The sequence below is a fragment of the Propithecus coquereli genome, unplaced genomic scaffold, assembly GCF_000956105.1.
Source record: "Propithecus coquereli isolate 6110/MARCELLA unplaced genomic scaffold, Pcoq_1.0 Scaffold24, whole genome shotgun sequence".
In the NCBI taxonomy this organism is placed as follows: Eukaryota; Metazoa; Chordata; class Mammalia; order Primates; family Indriidae; genus Propithecus; species Propithecus coquereli.
Window position 1 is genome coordinate 3360971 of NW_012147952.1, and position 17645 is coordinate 3378615.

A 17645-nucleotide genomic window follows, 5' to 3' on the forward strand; every position below is an offset into this window, starting at 1 on the left:
ATGTGTACAGATATACAAACATAAACATATATGTACTAGCCCTGGTGTGTGTATACATACATACGTATTTATTGCAGTAGGCAGACAAACAGCCACTCAAAGATGTCCACATCCTATTCCCTGGAAATTGTTAATAGGTTAGGGGAATAAGTTTGCAAGTTAACATTGGTAATCATCTGACTTTAGAATAGGGAGATCATTCTGGATTATTTGGGTTGGTCCACTGTAATCACAAGTGTCTTTAAAAGTGGAAGTGGGAAGCAGAAGAGACCAGAGTGATGCAGGGGGAGAAGGACTCAACTGTTGACTGTGAAGATGGAGAAAGAGGACCAGGAGCCAAGGAACGAAGATAGTTTCTAGAAACTGGAAAAGGCAAGAAAACAGATTCTCTCCTGGAGTCTCCAGAAAGCAACACAGCCTTTCTGACACCTTAATTTTAGCCCCATGAGACCCATGTCAGACTTCTGACCTATAGAACTGTAAGATAATAAATTTGTGTTAAGTCACTGTTTGTGGTAATTTATTACAGCAGCAATAGAAAACTAATACACACACATGTGTGCATATACATACAAATAAAATAAAGAGGATAGAAAAAGGAGAGAGAGAGAAGAAAAAGAAAAAAAAATAGGTGAAAATATATTTCTATAGGGAATTAAGATAATGCAGTCTAGGTAGCTGATTGCAAAGATACAAGTTAGTTCTCATATATAAATACAATTAGATGATTGTATACAATTGTGCAAAAATACAATGACTTATTGACTCTTGGATATATAATAGGATGTTTGAAATTTAGTCTATACCAAGAGAGAATTCTTGACTTTATTCCCTCCTCAAAGCTGTTACTGCCAATAATGGGCTGGAGCCAATTCCTTCCAGTTCCCGAAAATCAACTGGTGACCGTGTGTCATTCAGGGATGTCATGTCGTAGATTGGATAAGCAATGATGAGAATATTTAAACCCCTAATATACCAAACACTACAAATCAGGGATTTTTTCTCCTGAGACTTGGTTTTTAAACATTTACCAGCACACCATTGCTTTCACGGGTTTACCTATCTCAGTAAGTGGTATGACCATCCACCCAGATGCTGAAAACCTAGAAGTCATCTTTGATTCTCTTTCTCTCATGGCCTAATCTGCTCAATGAGTGAGTCTTGCCACCTCTATCTTGAAATTACATCCACTTTTTTTGTGTCCACAGGTACCACTCTGATCTAAGCTACCAGTATGTCTTGCCTGGACCATTGCAATGGGCTTATAATGGACCTGCTGGATTCTACTGTTGTTCCCTTACCTTCTTTTAAAATGTAGATCATGTCATGTCACTTCACTGCTTAAAATCCCCCACTACCCTTAGAATAAAACCTATGTTCCTTAACTTCAGCCTTCAAGTCCTCCCTTCCTTGACTCAGTTTAACTCACAAGGTTCGTCTCGACTGTTCTCCATCTAGCTCCCTGTGCTCTGGCCACATTGCTCTTTCTGCTCCTCAATTCACCAGCCTTATTTCTGTTTTGAGGCTTTTTCCATAGCAGTTCCCTTTTCTGTGAATATCCCTCTCCCTCCCCCCAGGTCTTTGCATGGCTGCCTCCTTCCTAACCATCAGGACTTAGCTTAAATGTCTCCACTTCAGTGAGGCTTTTCCTGACCACGCAACCGAAAGTGATCTATAACATTCCTTATAACATCACCCTGTATCATTCTCATCTCAGCACTTGTGCCTGCCTACTGTTTGCTTGTCCATTTATAGTGTTTGGCACATGGTAGGTGCCTAAGACTTGCTTGTTGAAAGAATGAAATTAGCTTAGGGAGCCAGAATGTTTTAAACATTGGCTAGAAATACGTTCCACAGACAGCTTCTTCCGTGTCTGGGACCTAGTGGCAGGGGGTGGCTGGTAAAAGCTATCAACTCTGGCCTGGAATAGGAAAGTGGAAAATGGTGAGGCAGCAGAAATGTGAGTCAGAAGGTCAAATAGCCAAAACAGCTTGGGTAAGCTATTGCAGCCTCAGTAAAAAGTGTCCAAGTGTCAGATATCAGGGTAGGGATGGTGACTTACAAAATGCTGACCTGTAGGCAAGAAAAGTGCAGAACCAGAATGCTCAGACCCAGTCCTGGGTCCAGAGCTGACAGGCAGGGGAGCCAGCACTGGGGCTCAGGTGATCCTCCCTAATGACGGTGCTGACCTATCCTGAACTCTTTCTGAAGACTTCCTCCAGGCCCAACTTTGCCCATCCCTAACTCTCATATATCAGATATCACAATTGAGTCTCCTCCTTAGAGAAGTTTCAGGAGAGACAAAGACTCCACTGCTAGAGTTCATGGTTCTCTCCACAATAGAGTGGCAGTTGTGTCCATCCATAGCTTTTCATGCTCTCTAGGTGTAAAAAGGCAAACTTTTTTTAATTGTTACATTGATGATTTTTTTTAACAGAGCTGTCTAAGAATGACTATTCTTACGATCATAGATTTTTATTGTGGAAAAGGCCTTGATTAATTGTTCCAACAGCCTCCTTATTTTACAAAGAGATTTTTTTGATCTGTTCAAGGTCACAAAGGTCATGGTAGAATCAGGACAAGAATCCATATATCCTGACTTCCTGACTCATGAATTGGAAATGGGGATTCATATTAAACTGTCATCTGCAAAGTGAGAAAGAGACAAATAAGTAAATAAGTCATTATCAGGATCAGGGATTTATTAAACAATAGTAAAGCCCTCCAGATGTCGTGAGGGGTCAGTTCAGCTTAGCCCCTTCACATTCTTCCGATCTGTAAAAGGCAATGATGAATGACATTCCGAATGATGGTCATGGAGACTGGAAAGATTCTGAGGAAGTTTGGATCAACTATAGACTAGATTATATTAGATACGATTATACGATCTAATATCGTATAATCATATAATCTAGTCTATATAATTATAGACTAGATTATATTAGATAGCATATTATGCTATTTTCTGATTCTTTGGAAATTTGTAGTACCTGGCTACTGTGTTTAGCCAGAGGTTCCAATTTCTTGACTACTTCAGATGAAGAGAATTTGATTGTACTTTTAACAATTTCGATAGTACTACACAATTCTTACTTTTAGACTTTTCTTCTGTAACCTAAAGATTTTAGTTTATTCTCATTTCTTCTTGAAGAGAAATGGTTTATAGCATACCTGGCTTATAGCAGATATAGTGGTCGTGAGAGAAGAAAAACTCAGACCTTGCATGTAAAACAACTAGAACAGAGACATATAAAATAAAGCCTCAATTATATGATGGTAGCAGTATGATAAACTAATTCTCTTCTGATCTCTGAGTTAAGTGTTAAAGAGTTTGGCTAACAAAATCCTGTTAGCCTTTCTCTTCAGGGTTTCCTTTTTAATCCTTTAATTGCCTTTGATAATCTCTGTTTGAGTGTTAAAGTCCTATGTGTTCTTTATTATCAATAATTAGATGGGCTCAGGACATGAGAGTGTTCTAAGTCAGAGAAATACTTTCTGAAACTAGCAATTTAATCAGTTTAAAAAGTCATTGCATTTCTATTATGCACAAAACACAGAACTGAGCTCTGTCTTCCAGCTTTGACCCTAGTCAATGTTTTCCTAGCATGTTTGGAACCTCATTTAAGAAATGGAAAGAGAAAGAGCATTTTTTGTTTGCTTTGCCAATGCTCCCCAAAGCTGGCAATGCATCATGAAAAAGAGGAAATTTCAAGATAAAGGAAATAAAAATTGGGCATTTTAGGGAGGATATGTCAGGTCCCATTTAAAAGCTGAATCATCCTTTAGGTTGTTTGAATAGCATCTAAAATTGAATTACAGCAAATGAGAAAAATCCCTCAGAATAGGAAGAAGAAAATATGTCTTCTATGCATAATTATTGGCATATGAAAATGCAGAATGCTTTAGTCTGACAACTTTATATTTCTTGATTTTTAAAATAATTTGATAGGTAGGTAATTAGGGTAGATAAATAGAGGTAGCTTATGCCAGCTGTTATTTTCTTTGGCTTTGGGTGATAATAGGTGGAGACTATTCATATAAATAAAAGACAATGAAATCCTGGGGTGGTGAGGCCAAATGGAGCTAATTATACATTTGTAGAAGGCAGCACAAAACTGCTGGTAATTACTTATTCATTTTTTGCATGGTGGCTTCCTCTCCAAAGACCTAAATTTGGGTGAAGTATTGGGGTCAGAAGATCATTCCAATCATTAAGACTCAATACTTTGGGATCTCATTAATTTATAAAATAAATATTTTTGGTATGTATATTATATTTTAAGGCATTTGGATACATTTCAGATACCCCATACGGTGTATATAACCCTAGACATATCAGGCAAAATCCTTGCCCTCATGGAACTTACAGTCTAGTAAGTAGAGAGGCAGATATTACACAATGATTATGAATGTGATAGGTAGTAGGAGAAAACTCAGAGTGTGATGGAATCACAGAGTGAGGTAACTTCATCTAGTCTGATCAAAGAGAAAAGGTTTATGTAAGGAAGTGATATTCAAGTTGAGAAGCAAAGAATGACTGGGAGTTAGTTGAATAAGGTGGGGTGTGCATCTATATATCAGAGAGACAGAGAGATACGGTGCTGGGTCAGGAAGGCAAGAATGATTTAGAAAAATACCAGGTAGCAGAAGCTGCATGTGAGGGGAGCAAATGTGGTTGGAGTGCGGTGAGTGGAAGAGGGAGGTGGGACCTGAGGCTGGAGAGACAGGCATGAACTGGATCACTCAGGGTCCTGCCAGGCTTCTAAGCCTTGTCATGACCATAACAGATAGCCAGGGAGGGCGTTTAAGCAGGGAATTTTATTAATATTTGGTAGGAAAAGATCCTTCTGGCTTTAGCAAGGCAAGGATGAAAATGAAACATCAGTCAATGGCCGGTTGTAGAAGTCTAGGAGTGGGCATTCTGGAGTCTCCTTCTGTCACTAACTCCCTGTCAGCGATCTTTGGGGATGTTTCTTTCATTTGCCCTCTCTTTTTTCGTTCTGCCGTCCTTGGGATAAACTGTTAATATTTCCTTCTTTCCTAGGCCTTTTTCACCTCCAATATATTTTGTAAACCACGGGCAAATTAATCTTCTTAAAACAGCCAAGACATGTATGTATTTCTTTCGCATTTACAAAACCTCGCAGCTGGTGAACCCAACTCCTGGGCTCTGGGACGCTCCAGCCCTCCGGGCTCATCCGTGGTCTCCTCCTTGTTTCCTGAGTGCACATAAACACTGCATGACTCTGTTCAGCTCATACTACTTCCCCCACCTGGAATGCCTTTCTACTTGTCTGAATCTCACTTGATGCAGAAGAAATCCCAATTCCTCTGTGAAGTCTTCTGGGGTTTTATCTTCTTAATTTACTCATTCCAGCTCTATGGAATTAATTGTCTTAAAAACAACCACCTTCTACTTTAGTTCATTCTTTGAAGTGTATTTCTTTTACAAACACAAGGAATACAATAAAGGATGAGGGGTATTGCTATTATCAAAAATAACACTTTAAAAACATGCCAAGTATTATCATCTACGGCTTTTAAATGCTTTATCATTTTCGGTTAAAGCTGACTAAGTGTTTCTCTAAAATATTTTACTTTTAAAAGTGCTATATGCATATACGTAGTTAAGTATATTTGAAGAATGTCATATTTTAAAAATACAAAGATGTTACACAGATTGTTTTAGATCAGATGAATAAATTCTTTTCATATTTTGGAAAGAAGAGTTCATGGTTAATGGAGATATTTCATGGAAATATTTAAAACTGTCTTGTGTTTATATATGAATTAAATACCTCTTCCCTTCAGTATAAATATTTTTGCATAACAGAAGAATATTCTGTGCTGGGATATTCCTTTTTGCTTTACCTATACTGTGTCAAACTTAGACAACAGGCATGTGCTATATTAAATCAGAATAGGCCTTGCTTATTTTGACTAATTATGACTTTCTGAGCTACCTAGTATTTTTTCATTGAAGAATAATAAGGTTGCTGTCTTGATTATTTTGTAGCTCTTTAAAGCCTAAATAGAACTATATTCGACTAAGGATAAGCAGGTTTAATTTATTTGACTCAACGAATATAGATTGAGTGATTGCAAGGTCTCACACATTGTGTTAATTCCTGGGGGAGAATCTTGGACTTCATTGAATTTTGTCCCGAAGAAATCAAGGAAAGAAAACCAGCAATTACAGCACACAACACATACATATTTTGATAAGGTGAGATATGAGAACTGTAATGTGCTATGGAGTATACCTAACTGAGGCATCAGTGAAGACTTCCAGAAAAAGATGACCTTCACACTCAGGTGCTATTCAGAGGGAGTAACAGGTAGCAAGGTCCTATGGTGAGAGAATAGCTTTAGAATTCAGGGGTGGAGAGGTGAGGGCAGCAATGGAGGGAAAGGCAGGGTTAGAAAAGCACAGGTCCAAGGGCATTCTGGATTGCAGCCATGTTGGAGACATTTGGAACCCTGGAGAGAAAGTCTTCCCCAGTGAAGTGTTCTTGATTTTTTTTTTTTTATTCTTTTTATCTTAAAAAAAATTTTTAAGGAAGAAGTTACCTTCAAGTTAACCAGCCAAGATTTTTAGCATTTATAAACAAATGCTAATAAGCAGAGCTTATTTATTCTTTACATAAGTAAAGTTAAAGATTCTGTCCTTTCCCCAGCCTCTTAGAGATGTTTTAAGCATAGGGGCATGAGCTCCAGTTGTAGTGGAAAGAGGTACCAAGTCAAGTTGCTGGAAAGGAATACTTCCGCAACAAGACTCTATCCCTTGAAGGGGTATTTGCCTGTCTGTAGGATGGAGCTGTAGAATATATTGCTTATATGGGGCTAAGAATTCTTTAATAAGACAAAACATATGTGTCCTGAGAATTTGTAATAATGAATATCATAATGCCTAAAGAATCTGAAATCTATTAGCTACTTTAAAAAGATTTTTCAAGTTAATTTTTGGTAATGATGATTATAATTAGATATTTTTCCTACTATTTTTAACTATTGGTGACTCAAATCCGTGATAACTGAATTTTATAGATGATATGATCAGAGACAGAGGACAACGAAGAAGGATCTGAACTGTCACCAGGAAGCTGTGCCTTATTTCTTCGCTAATGGCCACAATTTAAAGAACACCACTTTGATTCAAGGACCTCTTTAGTTGATTCCAAAGTACAATCTAGTTCAATTTGTATGAAGAGATGGAGTGAGACAAGTTCCAAACTTCCTTCTAGGGGTTTAGAATATAGAATGGTTATTTTAGGGAAAAAAAATTCTGCCAAGTTTTCTTTCCTCTTCTTTTTTTCCTAGTGTTGATGTAGACTTAAGCTTTGGATTTTCAATATATATCTGAAGTGACTGTCCATATGGAATACCACCTAGCAGAGGAAAAAAGTATTTCCAGCTGCTGTTCCTTTGTAACCAAATGTTACATTGGGCATCAGTCAGAGGGATTTTGCCACCTGATGTTGCAGCTCCCTGGAATGACTGCCTGCCTCTGCCACTGTGGCAGAAAAAGCAGATGGAAGGTGACCCCTTCCCCACAGCCTTTTCTCTCCATCTTCCATTTCAGGGACTACTGAGCTTTACGGTCAGGAAGCAAGACTTTCCCGATCTTTGGGCTGTCCTCTTGTCTTCCTGCTTCGCTGCCACAGGAATCTACCTTCATGAATGTGAAGGGGTCTTGTGAGAGCTGGAAAGTTTGACTATAGGTAAGGTAACAGCTTTGACTTAACAACCTTCTTACCTTTCAGAAACACTATCCCCCAGGGCCATGGAGGGTTGAAATTGAAGCAATACTACGTAGGATGTGTTGTCCAAACTCCCGTCAGTCTTTGGCCTGGGAGGTAACCAGTCCTTGACCAAGTTTTTCTTGCTCTGTCCTTAATGATGAGATTCTATATTTTCTACTGTTTTTCATGCATTTTACTTTCTTTCATAGAAGAATGGCAAGAGTAGATGGTAGAAATTTTTATTTTTTAAAAGAAATTTTAGGAAAACAAAGAATTGCCAATTCTTCTGGCCAGTATTTTTAAGAACTGTCAAGAATTGTGAAGGGTCCACGATTTCACATCACTTGCTAAGAAGCTAGTTTGTTATAATTTCATGGTTGCTGGCAGAAGATGCAAGCCTCCTGGGTCAGAGACAAAGGACTTTATTACTCATGGCACAACAAGCAGCATGGGAATTGGCATATTTGCATCAGTTCCCTGAGTCCAGAAGGCAGTACAAAGAGGGCAGGTGACACCTGCACGTGTGGTGAGTTGCATTAGAGGAAAGGAATCCTGAGTTTAGGGAACTTGAATCTTCTATAGTGGACTACAGCATGTCTGCCCTTTGGTCCAGAGAGAGATGCCATCACCATCCTACAAGGCTGTTTGCTGTATGTGCAGTTTTGGAAAGATAGTCTGTAACAAAAGGTGGTTACTGCCATACGTAGAAGCACAAAAGACCTCTGGCAAAATTTCTCTCAACATAAAACAATTTTTCTAGTTGGCCAAATCTCTGAAACTACTGAATTAGATATAATTCCAGAGAATAAGGAGAAAGGGATGAAAGAAAAAGAGAAGACAGTTTTTTTGTGCAAGAATATGGAGGTGACAAAGAAAAGTTCTTCTTGAGATTCTATATCTAACTTACTTCGAATTCTCAGTGACTAATCAGCTCTTAAAGTTAGCATTATATGCTGTGTGCTCCTGATAGGAGTATTGGCTTTTGTTTTTCAACAATTAATATGCTACCATAATGATTCTGAAGTGTAGCCTTTAATAATGAAAATAATTTAGTGTGTGTCTTATGTGTTTATCAGTGACTTTGCTCTACTAAGTCTTTTTGAATTCTAGTTAATACAAATATTTACATTCTTTAGTGAAAAAGACATGATAATCTTGCATATTTGTAAAGTACTTATTGCTGTATTCAAAACAATTTCAAAAATTTCTATGAGAGATGGAATATGTACATATTTTAGGGAGAAAAAATATGAAAATTTAATACAACCGTCTTATGTAAATTCTTCCTCTATGTAACTACTCTGATTTTTTATATTAAGAATTTGGTTTTGTTAGGATTGAATCCAGTCAGAAATGGTTGTGTGCTTCCAAAGAACACAGGCTGAGGAAGGTTATGGATACTGAGTACGTGTCAGACCTACTTGCTTGAGAAAAGAGGAAACTTCTGTAGAAGCTGAAAAAAGAAAAACCACTTCAGGTTTTGTGGCAGGAGTTATGTAAAGAAATTGGATATCCAGGAAGCATTCTCATAGAAGATATTGGAATATGCACTCTGAAGATTTGTATGAGCTTTGAATACTTGATTAATCTGTTAAGATTTTGTGACTTCTAAATTACTTTGATAAATGTGTACAAATTAGATTTTCAATGGTAAACTTTTAAAAAGGTCTTCATGACAGAGTATTCATGAAGTCCCTGTAACATGCCAAGTGATGGATGAGAGACACAGATGACACAGTTTTCATCCCTTTGGGAGCAATTGTCATGAGCTGCAAGACAGAAGAAAAACGATGAGATGAAATTTAAAAATCTTCTCCAAATAGTAGAAATACAAAGTAATTTAAAGAGAAAAAAGAAGGGGAAAAAAAAAACCCCAAAACAAATGCTGTATTTCTAAAGGAAATTGTTCTGTTTGATGGCTTATTACTAAACCACACAATCCTAGTGCATCTTTACATCAAATGGGGAATCCAGACATAGGGCCCTGTATAGTTAATCACAGAACTAGACAAAGGGACTTTTATTTTAAGAAATTCAAGAAGCATTGACTAGAAGACAGTGATAGGACTGGTGACATTATGGCTGGTGGGATAAAAGATGGGGGAAGAAAGATAAAGCATGTGAAAGAGACACACAATAAGATTCTGTCTTTTCTAACACCGAAGTATGGTTGTGAGAAAGGGGAAGATATATTACTAGTACATTTTTGATAACGAGGACACATTATCTATGTAGCCTGACATTCCCTTAATGGAAAACCTGATTACAGCTAAAATAGTGACAGCAGCAAACATCATGGCTTGCTCTGTGGTGACACAAAAATGAAATTCTATGGGAAAGGTGGGTAGGAAAAAGGACAGCATGTTTCATATCTTCATATCAGTATGTCCCAGCCTCAGCCACGCGGGACCACCATCAGGCATGGTGGAAAGTCTGAGGACAATGGTGGTGGCCCTACTCTCCGATATCTGTAGTGTGTGGGTGGTTGGGGTGGGTAAATTCAGAGCTTTCTCCCTTTCCTTATTCTTCCCCCATTCCTCCCAAAGGAGTTAGAATGAAGTTCTCTGAAATGCTGAGAGGAGTATTTGGTGGGAAGAGGAAATGTTTATCAGCAAAACCTTTGTATAGAAACTTTCTGGTGAGGGACATATTTTTATTCTGTTCCCTCCAATCATGCTGGTGGGTAAATACCAGACTCAGGGCATCTCTCAGTTAGGAGATAACCTAACCCTTGTGAGTCCTAATCAGCATCAGGATGAGAACAATGGGAAATGGAATTGGTCACTCTTACTGGCTCAACTCTTTGGTTTAGGGATGTCTCTCTTGCCTGGGTCTCATTGGCTTATGCTTCCAGCACCAGAAGGGAAGAACTAGAGCTACAAGACCAGCATTTGAACTTGGGCAGTTTGCTTGCCTGTTCCTTTCTGAGTCCTGTGCTAAAGGGGAAATTGGTGCTCTTGAAGCCCCGCTGGCCACCCCAGTCAGCACAGAAGTGTCAACCGGAATTGCGCAAAGTACCAAGTACTGTGCCCAGTACCTGATCCAGGAGTCAACTTATTCTCTAGAACATGGTAAGTGCTCAGTGAATATTTGGTGACTGGATGAATGAATGGTGTCCCTTTCACTGGGGGACTTTGTGCTGCAGTAAATGGTTGGCTGAAGATTTGAGGGTTTGAGCTTCTGATCAAATCTCTGTCCGTCAGAGATACAATTGGCAGCTAACTAGTCCTAGAAAACTATAACGTGTCTTTGAGCAGATTTCTACAAACCTGGTTTTAAGACCAATCAGATAACTCTCAGAAATATCATAAGATTCCAGGCCAAGTCAAGCTCCAACTCTCCTTAACATTTTAATTTACTTCCGATGATCACAAATTCTAATTCAGCCCAGGACTCTTTTTGACCCTCTCTAGACAACATTAAGAGAAGTACAATGGATTTTTACGTTCCTCTTTTATCTGATGTTCTTGACACATTTAGAAATGGCCACATCTGGGATGAGAAGCCGCTATCCATATTTACTGAGCACATACTGTATATCTGGCAATGTGACAGATTGTGAGGAACCAGGAGGACTATTATATGGTTTCTGTCTTCAAAAATTCCCAGTCTGGTGGGGGGAGTCAAACAGGGCAGAAAGTAATTAATATAGTATACATGCTTATTTAAAAATTTCCTCAGAGATGCTCAATTCTAGGCATTCCAGCATAAACCTGGACAACTGGACTATGAAGTCCCTAAGGGCATTGATTAGTATTGACAGTGTATTTCCAATGTCTGGTATAGTTCCTGGCATATAGCAAAAGTTCAATAAGAGATCAATGAATGAACAAAGGAAGGAATGATAGGTGGCAAGCTTAGTAGGATACTGCCATGATAAAGAAATGTAATACATATGAAGAAAACAACAATTAGTAATTGTACAAGTTTATACAATTTTGTCATAAAATCAAATGTAAAATAAATAGCCTGAGCTTCCCAAAATAAAATCGGAAGTCTCATACTCTGTAATGACTGAGCCCAGGTTTTTGTGTAGTATCCTGTGGCAGATATGTAACTGAAATCAAAGTAATGCACAAGCTGTACATATAGTTTTTCAAAAGAAAAGTTAAATTTCCTTCTGTTGTGATAGCAAATTACTTTCAAATTTATTTGATCTTTGTAATATTGGAATACATTTATTTTGGGGGATTTGATATTTTGTAGGCAGAGTGAGAAACAGGAGAAACTGTTTTTATAAGAGACACATTCTTCTCTCTATTTAGCAAGTTGTATATTTGCAACAGGTAGAGAACACTAGATCTTGCTAACTGTTTCTTAATCATCCAGTTCCAGATTGTGCCCATTATTTTTCAGCAGAAGCTACACATGTAAATTGCTTTCTGTTGAGTACAGAATGCTTTCTGTTTCGAAGATAGAGTTACAAATATTTTTTAAAAGCAATTTTACTGGAAATTAGCTGATTGCTGGCTGGGAGACAGTGCCTTTAGGTAAGTGTTTGGGCATCCAAAAACGTGGAGATGCATCTATTTACTTACTAGCTTTGCAGATAATGTCCATGAAGTTTAAAGGTTACAGGTTCAGCTCCTTCTTCCTGAAGTTCTGGGATTTTTGGGACAGTTCAGTGACAAGGGCTATTTCCCTCAAAAACTCCTATAAGCCTGGAATGGAAAGACTGGCTTTTTGAGGGAATGCTCTCAGGAAAACGATTTGCCAGGAAAACATACTGACTTTTCTATACGTTGCTTTCGGGCTTCCTTACCTTAAAATGTCCCTGGAACACTCAGTGCATGGCATAGCTACTTAGGCTCATTTGCTCAGGGGGCTACTGAGCTAGAAAAGCAGTTTTGCTTTTAAAAGGGGAATCACTGGTGTGGACTAAATGTATATACAAGAAGAAATTTATAAAAGGATACAATATACAGGCTTCTGGGATTGAACTAAGACGACTGGTGCTTTCTGTCAGGTAACAGATGATAACATTGGCAAAGTTCAAGGTTGTAGGACATTGATTAGAAATCATCAAGTAATCCATTACAAAAAATGGTGGAGATGATTGCTTTTAAGAGACAATGAACAGCAATGTAAGGGAAGAGAACATGTCTAAAAATTTTTATCTGGATTTGAATATTGTTGAAGAGTAGCTGATGCTGGCTGGGAGACAGCTCCTTTTGGTAAGTGTTTGGACATCCTGAAAAGTGGGGGGGCATCTATTCACTTAACTCACTTTTCAGATAATATCTGTGAAGTTTAAAGTAATAATCAAATAGGAGTATAAATGTTAGTAAAAATTAATTACTGTTGTTACATTAATAGCGTCAATGACCTGGATCTCTCAGCAGCAGTCCCTAGCCCTTCTGGTACCAGGGACCTGTTTCATGGAAGACAATTTTTCCACGTGGGGAGAGGTGAGACGGAGTTCAGGCAGTGATGGGAGCCCTGGGGAATGGCTGTAAATATGCTTGCATGCTCAACGCTCACCTCCTGCTGTGCACACCCCCCCTTCCTAAGTTTCATGGAAGACAATTTTTTCACGGAGGAAAGGGGTGTTGGGGAGGGTGGTGGAGCTCTGCAGCCCAGTCCCTAACCAGCCAGGGACCGTATGGGTCAGCAGCCAGGGGTTGGGGACCGCATTATTAGTGAGCACTTACGTTTGCAAGCAAGAAATGCTTTTTAGAATATAAGTCCTAAAGGGCTAAAACTGGGTAACATAAAAAGCAGCAGAAGGTACTTCCTCATTGCCTTTATTTATTTATTTATTCCTCTGGGCATTCATTAATCTGACAAGTAATTGTGATGTCTACTCTATTTGGCAGATACAGTCCCAGGTACTGAAGAAATAGCTGTATACAAAGAGACAAGCTTTTATGTATATATATATATATATTTTTTTTATATAAAATATATATATATTTTTGTCACAAGTAAACCAAAAATATACAGGCATACCTCATGTTATTGCACTTTGGTTTATCAAACTTTGCAGATAATTGCATTTTTTACAAATTGAAAGTTTGTGGTAACCCTGTGTTGAGCAATTCTATCAGCAGCATTTTTTCAACAATGTGTGCTCACTTTATGCCTCTGTGTCACATTTTGGTAATTCTCACAATATTTCAAATTTTTTCATTATTATATTTTTTATGGTGATCTGCAATCAGTGATCTTTGATTTTACTACTGTAATTGTTTGGGGGTGCCATAAACTGCACCCATGTAAGGAGGCAATCTTAATCAATGAATGTCGTGTGTGTTCTGAATGCTCCACTGATGGATCATTCTCCCATCTCTCTCTCTCTCTCTCTTCAGGCCTTCCTATTCCCTGAGACACAGCAATATTAAAATTAGGCCAATTAATAACCCTACAATGGCCTCTAAGTGAAAAGAAGAGTTGCAGGTCTCTCACTTTCAATCAAAAGCTAGAAACGATTAAGCTTAGTGAGGAAGGCATGGTGAAAGCTGGGACAGGCTGAAAGCTAGGTCTTGTGCACCAGATAGCCAAATTGTAAATGCAAAGGAAAAGTTCTTGAAGAAAATTGAAAGTGTTACTCCACTGAACACATAGATAATAAGAAAGCAAAACAGCTTTAGTACATGGAGAAGTTTTAGTGGTCTGGATAGAAGATCATACCAGCCATGACATTCCCTTAAGCCAAAGCCTAATCCAGAGCAAGGCCCCAAATCTCTTGAATTCTATGAAGGCTGATGGAGGTGAAGAAATTGCAGAAAAAAAGTTTGAAGCTAGTAGAGGTTTCATGCGGTTTAAGGAAAGAAGCCATTTCCATAACATAAAAGTGCAAGGTGAAGCAGCAAGCGCTGATGTATTAATAGAAAGTACAAGTGTTCTAGAAAGTTTAACTAAGATAATTGATGAAGGTGGCCACTCTAAACAATAGATTTTCAATGTGGGTGAAACAGCCTTATATTTGAAGAAGACACCATCTAGGACTTTCATAGATGGAGAGAAGTCAGTCAATGCCTGGTTTCAAAGCTCCAAAGCACAGGCTGACTTTCTTGTTAGGGATAATACAGCTGGGAACTTTAAGTTGAAGCCAGTGCTCACTTATCATTATGAAAATCCTAGGGCCCTTAAGAATTATGCTAAATCTACTCTGTCTGTGCTCTATAAACTGAACAACAAAACCTGGTGGATAGCACATCTGTTTATAGCATGGTTTACTGAATATTTTAAACCCATTTTTGAGAACTACTGCTCAGAAAAAAAGATTCCTTTCAAAATATTGCTACTCATTGACAATGCACCTGGTTACCCAAGAGCTCTGATGGTGAAGTACAAGAAGACTAATGTTGTTTTCATGCCTGTTAATACAACATCCATTCTAAAGCCCATGGATCAAGAAGTAATTTTGACATTTAAGTTTTATTATGTAAGAAATACATTTCATAAGGCTATAGTTGCCATAGACAGTGATTCCTTTGATGTATCTGGGCAAAGTCAATTGGAAACCTTCTGGAAAGGATTCACCATTGTAGATGCCATTATTGAATATTTCTGATTTATGGGAGGAGGTCAAAATAGTAACATTAAGAGAAGCTTGGAAAAAGTTGATTCCGACCCTCATGAGTGACTTTGAGGAGTTCAAGACTTCAGTGGAGGAAGTCACTGCAGATGTGGTAGAAATACCAAGAAAACTAGAATTAGAAGTGGAGCCTGAAGATGTGACTGAATTGCTGCAATCTCATGATAAAACTTGAACAAAGGAGGAGTAGCTTCTTATGGATAAACAGAGAAAGTGGTTTCTTGAGATGAAATCGACTCCTGGTGAAGATGCTGTAAACATTATTGAAATGACAACAAGTGATTTGGGATATTACATTAACTTATTTGATAAATTAGTGACAAGGTTGGAGATAATTGACTCCAATTTTGAAAGAAATTCTACTGTGGGAAGAATGGTATTAAACAGCATGACATGCTACACAGAAATCTCTCATGAAAGGAAGAATCAATTACTATAGCAAATTTCATTGTTGTCTTCTTTTAAGAAATTTCTACAGCCACCGCAGCTTTCAGCCACCACCACCCTGATCAGTCATCAGCCATCAAGACTGGGGTAAAAACCTCCACTAGCAAGAGGGTTATGACTCACTGAAGTCTCAGATGATCATTAGCATTTTTAGCAATAAAAGAATCTGGATGGAGGAAAGCTAGTCCTCTGGTCATCTCTGTGCTTCTCTCTGGAAGGCAGCCTGCCTGGAATGTCCAGGCTCTGGGGTCATGCAAATCCGCTGGCACCCACTGGTGCCCTGTGGCTCCCGCAGTCTGGGCCAGAATTGGGAAATGTGTGCGGAAATGAGGAAGATGAAAACTGAGGGTCTGAAGCCCCCTGGGGAGGACAAAGCCTCATGGTTGTGGAGAAGCAATACGGTACCTGCCTTCTCAGCTCAGGTCTGTGGTAACAGGAAGCACCCCAAGGGGGCTGGCGGCAAATGCTTTGTCCTGAAGAAGCTCCCAGTTCACTGGCAGAGCAGCTTTTGGGCTCACGAGGATAGAAAGGCTCTCAAGCAGCTCAGAAGCCTACTGACTGCCAGAGATGTGAGGGAGGAAGAAACAAACTGCTCCACCTACCCTTTTTGCTGGGCTCCAAGCCTGTCAGGGGTTGTCCTCTGCTGATATTCTTGCTCTTTCTTGTTTTGCTCTGCAACTGCTTCCTATGGAATCTCTTATAGGTTCTGACACTTTTCCCTCACAATTATACCCCATCTATGATTGTTTGTTTGTATGTTTTTTTCTTTTTCATCTACAACCTTTTCTTCTTTCTGAGACAATCTGGCAGCTGGTGTCTCTGGTCAGCCGTCTTGTCTCTCCTCCCTCAAACCTTTGGGTTTTCTTTGTCTTCTCTCTCAATTCCCATATCTAATCGGTTGTCAGATCCTGTTAACTCTTCATGATGTTTCTTGTATTTGTGTTTTTCTATTTCCAATGTCCATCCCACCTCCATATTAACTCCTTCTTGGACATGTCAATGATTTTCTAATGGATCTCTTCATATATAAGGTTTGAGTTTGAGCATTTGAAAAACAATTATAAGGTTATACAGCCATGCCAACTGCTTGCTTCTAAGGCACATGAGATATAGTGAGTACTAACTGAATAAGGACACTGGAACATAAGGGTGGTTTAGGAGGGTATGTTGTCTTGGTCGTCCCTTGGTGTAGTTCCCTGAGGTCCTTTCGCCTCACTTAGGTGCCCTACTAGTGGGCCCATATGTTTGACTTCATGCTGTTGGTGTGTAGCCCACTTAAACCCATTCTCTCCAGTCTTTATTTTTATACACAGCTATTTATAACTCTCACAAATTACAGCATAAGAAGAAAGAGTTGTACTAAAATTCAGGGTCCCCTATAATCTGATTCTAATCTAATATTTTAATAAGCTGTCACAAATCCTTTTTGGAATAAGACAAGATATAAATAAATGAACAAATGATTCACCAACATTTCTTTAGAAAGGCCTCTTTACCATACTAAGGACATGGTAGGCTCTCTTCTATATTTGAAACTTTTTTTTGTCACAATGCCTCCAGGCAATGCTCACCTTCTTCATTATGACTTTAAGAGCTAGATTCAAATTCACCCCTTCTTCTAGCATTTTCTGACTCCCCAGCCTGTCATATGACTCTTTATGTGGTACAAATCTTTATATGGATTGTAATCTTTGCCCATTTACTTTTGCTTCCTATCATTCCCCATGTTTTAATGAATCCCTTGTCACTGCATCCAGATTTACTAGGCAATTGAGAATTTTTTTTTTATTTCAGCATATTATGGGGGTACAGATGTTTAGGTTATGTATGTTGCCCTTGCCTCCCCACTCCCCCCCCCAAGTCTGAGTATCAAGTGTGCCCATCCCTTAGATGGTGAGCATTGCACTCTTTGTGTA